Below are 11527 nucleotides of genomic sequence, written 5' to 3'. Positions count from 1 at the left end.
TTTATTTTATTTATTGGAATATCAGCAATATCTTTACATATGTATAAGATCTCTTTTTAAAAATGTGTTGATGGATCAAATGTAGTACAACAATAATGTGTATTAAATAATGTATAATAAAATAAACAAAATAGAAGATATTTATATTAATATAACATGAAACTATCTCTTTAGAAGACAGATGTTATCACCGACTCAAATTTTCAAAACACCCAAGATATGTAAGTACTCATATGCCCCTTAGTGTAATAATTTTATCTCTATATTATCTTCTTTAAAACACTGTTCCTGAAATTTTCAGCTAAATTCCTTTTCTATGCTGTTATTCCTTGGAGGTCTGGAAATGGAAATCCAAGGGCGCATTTAGCTCAGGGAATTGGACAGAAATCCTGTGCATTGGCACATTGACACTCCACCTTGCAAATTATGTCGAAGTGGCAAATGTGAATTTAAGTTATAACAGAGAAATGTCTGCAGAGATTTGCAATCTACTTTGATGGCCCTGAATGTCACATTTCCTTCCCTTTAGAAAAAAAAATAATCCCATCATTCAACACCTGTAAAATTCAAGTCATTAACATTCTGTGATCTTATGACTTGTACCTGGCTCAGTTGGAGTTTTCTATTTCTTTTCTCGAGCTACCGTCTCTACCCTTCGTTTCTTCAAACTTACAATCTATGAAACTCTGTCATTGACATTCTCTCTTCATAGCCCTCTTCTTCTTCATTATGATCCCATCATTCCAGGACACCTTTACTTACAGTTTGCCCCATAAAATACCCTAATTTCTCTTCATCCATATTTTTCCATTCATTTCCCCTTCTTTCTCATAATTTTATAGACCCTGAACTCCTCTGCTTTCTCATCATTCACTAATTAGCATGTCTCCATGGTAACAGACAGTTGCAGAGCAGGGAATCATTCTCTGTACCAGCTACTGCTGAGTAACCTCTGGGCCTAGCAAGGAGGGGCCTTGACCTGATTAAGATAGGAAGACTTTTCACTTCTTGGCAGGAGAGGATCCATACATTTCAGAGAAGGCCCTGTTTCCTAGGGGAAAGAAGGAGTCAATTTGGTTGAAAAGGAGTGTATACTTGGACTGAGGCATGCAAAATCAAAGTATGAAATAAACTAAGAAAATATTAAAGAAGATGTAGGAAAAATACCTAATGCTGATGCTCTGCTCCTGGTTTATAAGAATTAGTGGTGCTTTGATCTGAAAAATGCTGTAAAGCAAATGGTGGCAAATATTTGGTATGGTTTACCTTCTAATTTTACATCTACAATTCAATCACTGTGCACCACGGGGTTGAATAAAACAGAGATAAACCCTACTTCCAGTTTTATGATGAGTATTTATCATTATTTTAAAATTTTATGTTCACTCTTTTAAGCTATATATCAACCCATAATCATATACTTACTAAGCAACCGGAAAATCATTAATTATTTTTTTTTAAGATTTTATTTATTTATTTGAGAGAGATAGAGAGAGTACAAGCACAAGAGGGAGCTGTGGCAGAAGGAGAGGGAGAAACAGGCTCCCCACAGCTTGATACCAGAACCCCAGGATCATGACCTGAGCAGAAGGCAGACACTTACCTGACTGAGCCACCCAGACACCCCAAGAATGGCATTATTTTTTTTTAAAGATTTTATTTATTTATTTGACAGAGAGAAATCACAAGTAGGCAGAGAGGCAGGCAGAGAGAGAGGAGGAAGCAGGCTCCCTGCTGAGCAGAAAGCCCGATGTGGGGCTCGAACCCAGGACCTGGGATCATGACCTGAGCCGAAGGCAGCGGCTTAACCCACTGAGCCACCCAGGCGCCCCAAGAATGGCATTATTATTATAGGAGTTTACTGTTGCATTTTTTGGGTAACTTGTATGGAATTATGTAGTGCATACTTTTCTTATGTATTTTGGTAAGATTGAGAGGCTAGGAAAGATATTATTGGTTATGATTTATTGAGTACCTATTATGTTTTTGACACTGTTCTCTGTGATTTGCGTATATTGTCTCTAAAGCTCATGACAGTTTTTCAAGGTCAGATTCTATTATTTCAAGCTTGTGTATGAAGAAATTGAGACTCACTGAGGTTAATTTTGTCACCAAGTTCAAAAAGCCAGTGAGAGTCTGGTGTGGGACTCCTGGATGCCTGAAACCAAGTCTATGTACAGATATGCATTACCTGTATGTTCCTCCACAAAGGTGTCTAATTAGAATGCTATATGGACACGAAATATAGACTTCTGTTTTCACAGGAAAACTTTGATCAGTAAGAAGGAGAGGCTGAAGTTTGAGGACTCCGGTGTTGGAAGCCACAGAAGCTGAAAGGTTGAAGATCTGAAGCAGCAGGTGATTTTACTGGATGTCAGGGAATGAAAGGTTTTAACATGTGGAACTAGAAGAGCAGGAATTTATTGCTTGAAAGCTTGTTGGTCATGATGTAAGCCTGTGTAAACGGGCTAGAGATGTTTTGTCCCTTGACCTGTAAATCTTGGCATGACATTGCTATCCTAGGAACTCTGTTCTTAATGGCCGGTGGGGATGACAGCTTGTGTTTGCAGGAAGAGTCCTAACTAACCTTTCATTCTCTACTCTCCTCCATGCTTAGGATGCAAACATCCCTTTTCCAAATTTGAATGAGATGTTACCAGTTTGTCTTACTGTATTTTGTCAGGTGAAGGCCAACTTGCATCTCAAATTTGATTGAAACCAGAAAGATTATGCCCTTCGTTCAGCCTATGAACAAAATGTCTGACATGTAAGGGGAAAAATACATTAATTGATTGTTTTCTTTATGTCAGTTACTATGCAAAGAACTTTCATATGCAGTTGGTGGTGGCTGAGGGTACATCTCTCTGATCTGCTTTCCCAGGGAGTGTAACCATATGGCCCTGGCTGCTGTACTCTAAAAATCTGTCACTAGTTTTGTATAGAGACTGAAAGGATCTGGTCACCAATTCTGACGTGTGTGGGGGAGGGGCTCCCCACACCACCAAGCAATTCCCAGACACCAGCTGGAATTCAACTCAATTCTAGCACTACCTACTCTGAGATAGCATCAGATCCCACAAGTTAGGGACTCGGTCCTTCAAGAGTGTTCCTCCACTTCCCACCCCAGGTTTTTACCTGTACTTCTGACCAACTGGCTATAAATCCAAGGTGCCAATAACTGCCTCCTTGCATTTGATTAATTTGTTAGAATGGCTCACAGAATTCAGAGAAACACTCTCCTTGGTCATTGGTTTATCATAAAAGGCTAGAACTCAGGAACAGACAGATAGGAGAGATGGGAGGGCAAAGTGAAGGACACCGAGCTTCCATGCCCTCTCCAGGTGGGCCACTCTCCCCGAATCTTCACTTTTTTATCAACTCAGAAGCACTGAACCCTGTCTTTTTGGTTTTTAATGGAAGCCTCCTTTCAAAGGCATAATTGATGAGACCGTGGCCATTGGTAATTGATCTTAATCTCCAGCCCCCTTCTCTTTCCTGGAGGTGTGGGACTGAAAGTTCCAACCTTCTAACACAAGGTTGGTTGGGAACCTGCTGCCAATCTTAGGTGACATTCCAAAGGTCACATTAACATGACGAAAGTCACCTTTATGGTTTGCATCACTTAGGAAATTCCAAGGGTTTTAGGAGTGCCAGAAATGGGACAAAGACCAAGTATGTATTTCTTTTCATAAATCACAATATCACAAGGTCACTCTTCCCGTGGGCTGCTCCTAGCCAACAACTAAGCTGCCAAGGCAGCTCTGTTTCTGGGAGGTGGAGTGTTCTCCCCATCAGCGTTGCAGAACTCTCTTCGAGCTACCATCAAAACTCTTCCACTCACCTTTTTTTCTTTCCCTCTCTCCTTTACAGGGGCCGAACTGCATTTGGGTCTGACTCCTTTCCCAGCCTCCACCTGTTCTCGCCTCACTTTACCTCAGAGATGTTTCCCCTAATGAGCTTCCCCGATGCTGCTTCTTGGAGGATCTGCATCAACACATTGTCTAACTCAATCTTCCCATTCTAATGAGCTATTGAGGACGATATGAAATTGACCCTCAGGGATTTTGAAGTCTGCATTCTGGTTCCCCTGCTAGTGAGTGGTAGGCTTCAAACCCATCTCAGAGTGGGGGTTGGCTTCAGCGGTCTCTTGACTCTTCTGGTACCACACTGTCTAGGACCCCTGGTTGTACCCATCACTACTTTCTATGCTACTTTGCCTTTTGACAAGTTCTATAGTGAAAAAGGGAATAGATAAAAATTAGCCTAAAGCTCTCTGCCAAAAGAAAAAAAGAAAAAAGATCTGGAAGGCAAGTTGTTAATAGAAAACATTCACCCTTTTCCAAGAATAACTTACAATTTAAGCTTCTCCGTATGTGTCACTGACAGGGAGCTGTCTGGCTACATGAATATGTTATTTTTCTCTTTTTTTTCCCCCTTACACCCCTTTTTAGGTAAATCAGAGCTGCAAGTGCTGTATCTGTTTTTCAGAGATAACATGTGAATTTGTGACATTCCCTGTGGAGTTTGAGGTCTAGGAACCTATGAAGAGATCACAACGAAACACAAGCATTCTGTTTCCAAGTGCTAGAGTGATTATTGTCTGGAAGTCTTAGCATTATTCAAAAGGCATCTCTTCTCATTTGGATCAGGCAGCGGTGTGTTTTCTGAAGGCGAGAAGGCCTTTCAATAAAAGCTGGTACAGAGTGGGGCTGCCGGCTGCTTGGGGTGCAATGGAGGCCAGCAGTAAAAGCCACGGTAGCTTCGGGGAACCTCCAGCAAGTCTAACCGATTCCTAATGAACGGAGGGCCCCGTGGGGAGGTGTAGAAAACAAAGGGAGACTTTCATTTTTTTATTATACCTCCCCCCCCCGCCCACCACTTTTTCATTCCAGGGAAAGAAAGTGTAATTTATTGCAATTCATTCAGCCCCGTGAAGGTTCGAGAGGACAGAGAGCCTGAGGACCCTCACCTGAATGGCTTCTTGTAAGATGCTGTGTGCAGGTCTTTGGTGCCAGGAGAACACTGACTCAGTTCCCTCTTTGCTTGGCACGGCACCCTTTCAGTGTGACTTAGGAAAGGCATTCTTGGCAAGAATGGTGCCGCTGGTGTTGTGGGTGTTACAGACTGACATATAGACACCTGCTGCCCATCTGTTCTCTCTGTTTCTCTGCTCAGGGCCCCAAACAAGGGCAGGTCCCCTGATCATTGTCTGACTCATTTTCCCAGACAAGTCTACCACAGAATCTTAGCTCATGGGCAGAGGCCTCCCACTGTTGGTCTTCTGCCTCAACATTCCTTTTAATTGCATAGTGTCCTGCTGGCCTGTCCTGCTGGCCTCTCTAGCTCATCTCTCATGGTTTCTTCACATCCAAACAAAAGTGCCTCCCCTTCTAGAAACTTCCATGCTCCCTGTGCCACATGCATTTGCCCATGCTGTTTCTTCTCCCAGGAGTGTCCTGTGCCCCTTGCTAACTCCTACGCTCTCTGCCTATCTGGTACATGTCTAATTCCATTAAGACAGAGTTCAAATGAAACCTCAGTGAAGCCTTCCATGACCTCTTGAGACTCAATTAATCACTTCATTCTCTGGATATGTCAGTAATTTTGTTTAGCTGAAATTAATGTTGCTTCTCTATGAAGACACAGATTCAATTTCAATACATTTTCTCCCAGTAACTACTAAGTACCTGGCCCTGAAATGATCACTTTGATATATAGCATTTTTTTGAACTATTTGATGAAAAGACCAGAGATTATGAATTGTATGGATTGAGATGGGCTAGTATGTCACTCTGAAATTACTATTGACTGACTCTTCAGAAGAAGGAATGAGTATACATATAAAGGGCATTTTCAGTCACATTTAATTTGATTAAACAAAACAAAACAAAACAAAACAACAAAATCTGTTGTTTGACTTCTATGATTTCCCCAGAACTTTTGGGAAAGTGTTCTAGAAATTGGTGAACTCTCCTTCCAGAGATCTCTGCCACACTATGGTACATATTAATTATCTCTGAAGGTCTCTTTGGAAGCTACATTATGTTAATCGCACTTGTTGTGAGCTCTGGGGGCCTCCAGACTCCTTGAGTGTTAGCAAGGCATAGGCCCTGCCTGGTCCCACTCTGCATGGCCACTTGAGCCAAGGGCAAACCTATCTCATCCACTCCTTCCTGTAGTGTTGTAGGTGACAGCCAGCATATCTACACAATGCAAGAAGCACCACTATTTAATGTATGGGATTTTGACATACTAGCTACATTCTGCTCCATGCCATGAGGGGTAGGCTATCAGCTCCATGAAATGATCAACAGTCTGAAAAATGGCTTTTATTTTTTCACTACTATGACTGTCAAAAAATACCTTCTGAAGCTGACAACTCTGCTTTTAGTTGAAAACAGACACCACAGACTGGCAAACTATAGCCTATGAGCCAAATCCATTCTGTTGCCGGTTTTCATACATAAAGTTTTATTGGAACGCAGCCGGGCTATTTGTTTCCATATCGCCCACGACTACTTTCTCATTATAACAACAGAGTTCTCTAACACTGCTGGGAAGTTGTATAACCCACAGAGACTAAAATATTTACTACTTGGTCCTTTGTGGAAAAAGTTGGCCAACTTCTGATGCAGCAATCCAAGGTTCTGCCGGAAACCATACATGCAAATTCTTCTTACCAAAAAGCCCGATTTTGAGAGTATTTTTCTCTCAGATCTTAGTATGAAGAAAGTTATGCTCATTCCTGAGCCATTGGTGAGTTTATAATCTTCCAGACACCCGAATCCTAGCATGGACTGTGCTGCTCTTTTAGTTTTGGTTACCAGCACTTCCTGAACCAAGATGGTAGCCCTTCTCGGTAGGAAGTACCTACCTTCCCTCACTTTCTTCAGCTTTACATCTCTTAAATCCTCTTTGCTCTGATTACCTATTAATTTTTGTCCTTCCATGTATATAATTTATGGCAAAAGGTTAGGTGTAAATCAACACATAAGTAATATATACTCTTTGTGCATCCATAGTCTGTTGCATGGAATTAGCTAATTGTGTGTCTGCTTCTACTTCCTGGATCAGACACTCTGGGGATATTGACCATATCACGAGGTACTTTGCACATGGGACATACCCAATAACTGTGTAGAGGTTTTTGTTGCCGTTTTTGTTGTCCTTGGTGTATTTGGTAGCAAGCTAGTTTTAGCAAGTGTTTCCGAGATCAGCATATTCAGAACCTAAATTAATTGGCCCTTTTGGTAAAAATAACGGTCTCTGCAAGGGGCTAATGTTGATTCCTTGGTTGAAAACTTTACTTAGTTTTCATGCTTTTATGAATAAAAATAGTAACAATAATTATACTACTTATTAAATGTCTAGTATTTTCTAATGCATCAGCGTACATTGTCAAACTTATTTCTCATATAGCAGTGCGCACTAGGCCTCGATATTCTAATTTAATAAGATTGTGAAATAAGACTCAGAGACAATATAGCTTGCTTAGAGGGAATGTATGGGGTTCTGGCCTTCAAGGGTCTGGCAGGTGTTGTCTGTGTAGGAAGCAGGTGGGTGTAGTGCAGTGTGGAGTGGTGGGGACCAGTCAGCACGTGCCTTGTCTGAAGGGGCGGCTGCTTCTCCGCCCCAGCTAGCTGCTGCCGTGCTCCAATATCAGCTCACTGTTGCATGACTTTCCAATGTTTTAGAAACCAGAAATCCAGACATCGAGGGAGATGTTTTCATTTTAAAAACACTGTTCAGTCGTAATGAAATGTACTGTGCGCCAGACCTGGCACCTGCACCGTGGGTCTTCAAGTGCTTAGTTAAGACCACAGGGGTGGGGGAGAACTGCTTGCTTCTGAATCCTGCTTCTAGCACATTCTGTGTTATTTTAGGCAACAGAAACTCTCTAAGACTCAGTTTCTGTCACATGAGACGAATGGTAGTATTGGCTTCTACCTAACAAGTCCAGACACTTGAATACCAGTATCAGACATACCATGATAATCAGAATGTTGAATTCGATTACATTTTGACTTCTTGATGAGTTTTGCTGAAGTGTTTAGCTCAAGTCTGTCATGTAGAACATAATCACTAAGTGACTATATACTCATTATGATTGTGGATTAAGGACACAAAGCTAGTAATTTCATATCTAAGATTTGTAATCAGTCTGCATTGTGGCAAAGCCACATTCTTTTCTTTCAGTGCAATCATACTTCTCATAATTCAGTATTTTGTTTTGCTTCTCACTCTACTTTTCCAGTTGTTAATCACAATGGAAACAGTCCAACAACTTATGAGCAAAGTTTCTGTATTTCACTAGCAGACCTAGAGATGCTACCTTGTCAATGAGCAAGGACAGATGTAGGCATCAGAGGTAACCACAATACTGAAGAGGAGGAAGGATTTCACCGGGGAAAAAGTGGTAGCCAAACACTCCATTCAGCGGGTAACTACCTCTTTACCTGCATCTTTCCATCAAACTGATATTTTTACTAAGAGACGTGGTTAGTATAATAATGGAATATTTTCCTTCATAAAACTTTTTTTTAATAGGAAACTTTACATACACTATGTGCAGGGTTGTTTTTTTTTTTTTTTTTTTTTTTTTTTTTTGGTCCTGAAAGATTTGGGTAAAACCCTTGTATTTTGGCATATAGTGGCAGCACACAATGGAGGACGAGATTTGGAAATGGAGGCTATGGGTTCTACTCTCAGTTCTGCATGCAAATAACCATGTGATTTTAGGCATCTACTGCTCGTAGGATGATTGGAGATTATAAACCCAAACTACCAAGAGTGAGAATATTTGTGGAAGTTCTTTGTTACTAGATAAAAGTACAGTATGAGCACTATGGTTATTTTTATATGTGATGAGAGTGGTATACAGTACACATGAAATTATAACCACTTCTCTACGACGTCAATGACTTCAATAACAGACACACTTTGAATTGTATTCATTTTGGTTTTAGCCTCTCACAAATAAATTGAGGTGGTTTATGTCCTTTTTGTTTATTTACTTTACTCTGAAAACAGAGCAATTTTGCTGGCAACGATAAGAATATAAATGAAGGTTCTGAGGAAAGAACAAGAAGTTTGGAATAAGTAACATAAGGAATGTACACGGAGATGACTGGTGTACATGAATGAAATATCAACTAGACTGAAACCCCTGGTCATGTGTAACTTACATGGCTTAATGAGCTGAATTCTTTTGTTTCACCATTTTTTTTTTTCAATGGTATCCAGTACTCTGGACACAGGAGCAGAGAGACAAATAATGTGTTTGTTCATACAAGACGAATAATTATTCAGAGGAATTCAGGGAAAGGAAAACAAAGGGAAACATATTGAGGGTTTAAGAGAGAGAATTATTTACTTGATAGACAATGTGTTTCAGAAATAATAGGAAGGGAAATGGGGCATGAATGTCCAAAGGAGACTGATTTTTATGGAGAATATGTATATCCTTTAATAGCTATTTTTTCCCTGAGATCTGTGAGTGTTAAACTCTTTTAGTCTCTCATGTCTGAAGATGTCTTTAGTGTACTGGTTATGAAGATTAGCTGTGTATAATACTTCAGGTTTATTAATTTCCTCCTAAAATTTAAGAAAGCCATTATATTCTGGCATGTATTGTTCTTGAGGGGAAATCCACTAATTGTTATTCTTTTGTTGATAGGTTTTTTTCCTGTGGTTGCTTTTATGATTTTACCCTTATCCTTGATATTCTGCAGCTTTCCTATCATATGGCTAAGCATGGGGTTATTTTTATTTATCTCAGGACTCAGGTATTTCTTTAATTTTGGAAAACTCTTAACTATATTCTTTTAAATATTGTTTTTCTAACATCTTTTCCTGAAATGCCTATTAGGTATATGTTTAAGACCCTCATTTTATCTTCTATGACTTAAGGTTTTTTTTTTTTTTTTGTCTGTGAAGTATTAAAAGCAATTTCCACAATACTATCTTTCAGTGAATTATGTTTTATCTAGATATTATCTCATCTTTTGGGCTTTAAAAAAATTTCCATGAAAATTGTTTTTTTTTAGATTTTATTCATTTATTTGACAGAGAGAATAAGCAGGGGGAATGGCAGGCAGTGGGAGAGGGAGAAGCAGGCTCCCTACTGAGCAAGGACCCCCCCCCCCCCCCGACTCAGGGCTCTATCCTAGGACCTTGGGATCATGACCTGAGTGGAAGGCAAATGCTTAACTGACTGAGACATCCAGATACCCCTCCATGAGAATTTTTTTAAAATTCTAAGATTTCCAACATTATTTCTATTCCAATTTTTGTTTGTTTTTGACTGATTTTATTGTGTATATATTTTTTCATATCTAAACTGCTTTAAAGGCTTATAATGCACATTCGTGTAACTCAGTTATCTCAAGTCAAATACCTCTAAATAACTCCTATGCAGGTCAAAAGATAAAACATTGCCACCAACCCAGAATCCCCCTTCAGGTCACTTCTTAATCACTGTCCTCTCTCTTCTCTACAAAGATAACCAATATCTTGAATTCTGACACCATCATGTAGATTTACCTGTTTTTGAAGTTTAAGTAATTGAAATAATAGAATATATATTTTTTGGATCTTATTTCTTTCACTCAATATCTTTTTTGTATGATTATTCTCTCTTGTTGCTGAGAGGTAGAATTCATTAATTTTCATTATTTTTAGTATTTAATTGTATTGATATACTGCAATTTAATTATGCATTCTAATGTTAACAGAAGTTTTGTTTTTTCCAGCCAGGATTTATAATGAATAATGTTATTGTAATCATTCTTGTATACATCTCATGGTACACATGGTGTATATTCCTATTAGATAGATACATAGAAATGGAATTGCTAGCTTAAATTACATGCATATCTTCAGCTTTAGTAGATAATACCAAGTTGTTTACCAAAGTAATTTTATGAATTTATAATCCTACTAACAGTATATGAGAATTCTTATTGCTCCATATCCTTGCTAACACTCAGTATTGGTTGTTTTTAGTTTTAACCATTTTGGTAACTATACCTCATTGTGAGGTTGGCACCTTTATATAAATTTATTGATTCTTTGGATATCCTTTTTTAAGAATACCTGTTCCAGTGTCCTACCTCTTTTTCGTTGGATTGTCTGTATGTTTCCCTAATTGATTTTTATGAGTTTTTATATATTTTGGGTATAAACTCTTTTTTGTTTAAATTGTTAAAAATATTTTTTTCTATGCCATGGCTTAGAATGTTTTAATACCATTTTTTAAAAGATGTTATTTATTTATTTATTTATTTATTTGAGAGAGAGAGAGAGAGAGAGAGATAGAGCAAGTGCATGAGGTGGGGGGATGAGGAGCAGAGGGAAAGGGACCAGCTGACTCCACACTGATTGCAGAGCCTGATGTGGGGCTTAATCTCATGACTCTGAAATTATGATCTAAGCTGGAGCCAAGAGTTGGATGCTTAACAGACTGAGCCACCAAGGCATCTCTTATCTTTTAGCACTCTTGACAGTGCTTTTTCTCTCTTTAATCAAC

General features: G+C 39.1%; 1 long non-coding RNA gene across 1 annotated transcript; it reads left to right on the top strand.

Moving 5' to 3' along the window:
- The first annotated feature begins 2163 nt into the window (after positions 1 to 2163).
- LOC125095354 (uncharacterized) lies at positions 2164 to 4828 on the top strand. Its single transcript, XR_007125854.1, has 3 exons — positions 2164 to 2358; positions 2618 to 2767; positions 3871 to 4828. It is a non-coding gene; the product is annotated as an uncharacterized LOC125095354 (long non-coding RNA).
- The last annotated feature ends 6699 nt before the right edge of the window (positions 4829 to 11527 follow it).

This window comes from Lutra lutra, chromosome 3 (assembly GCF_902655055.1).
Source record: "Lutra lutra chromosome 3, mLutLut1.2, whole genome shotgun sequence".
In the NCBI taxonomy this organism is placed as follows: Eukaryota; Metazoa; Chordata; class Mammalia; order Carnivora; family Mustelidae; genus Lutra; species Lutra lutra.
The sequence above is the reverse complement of the archived record's forward strand: the minus strand, read 5'-3'. Positions and strand labels throughout refer to the sequence as shown.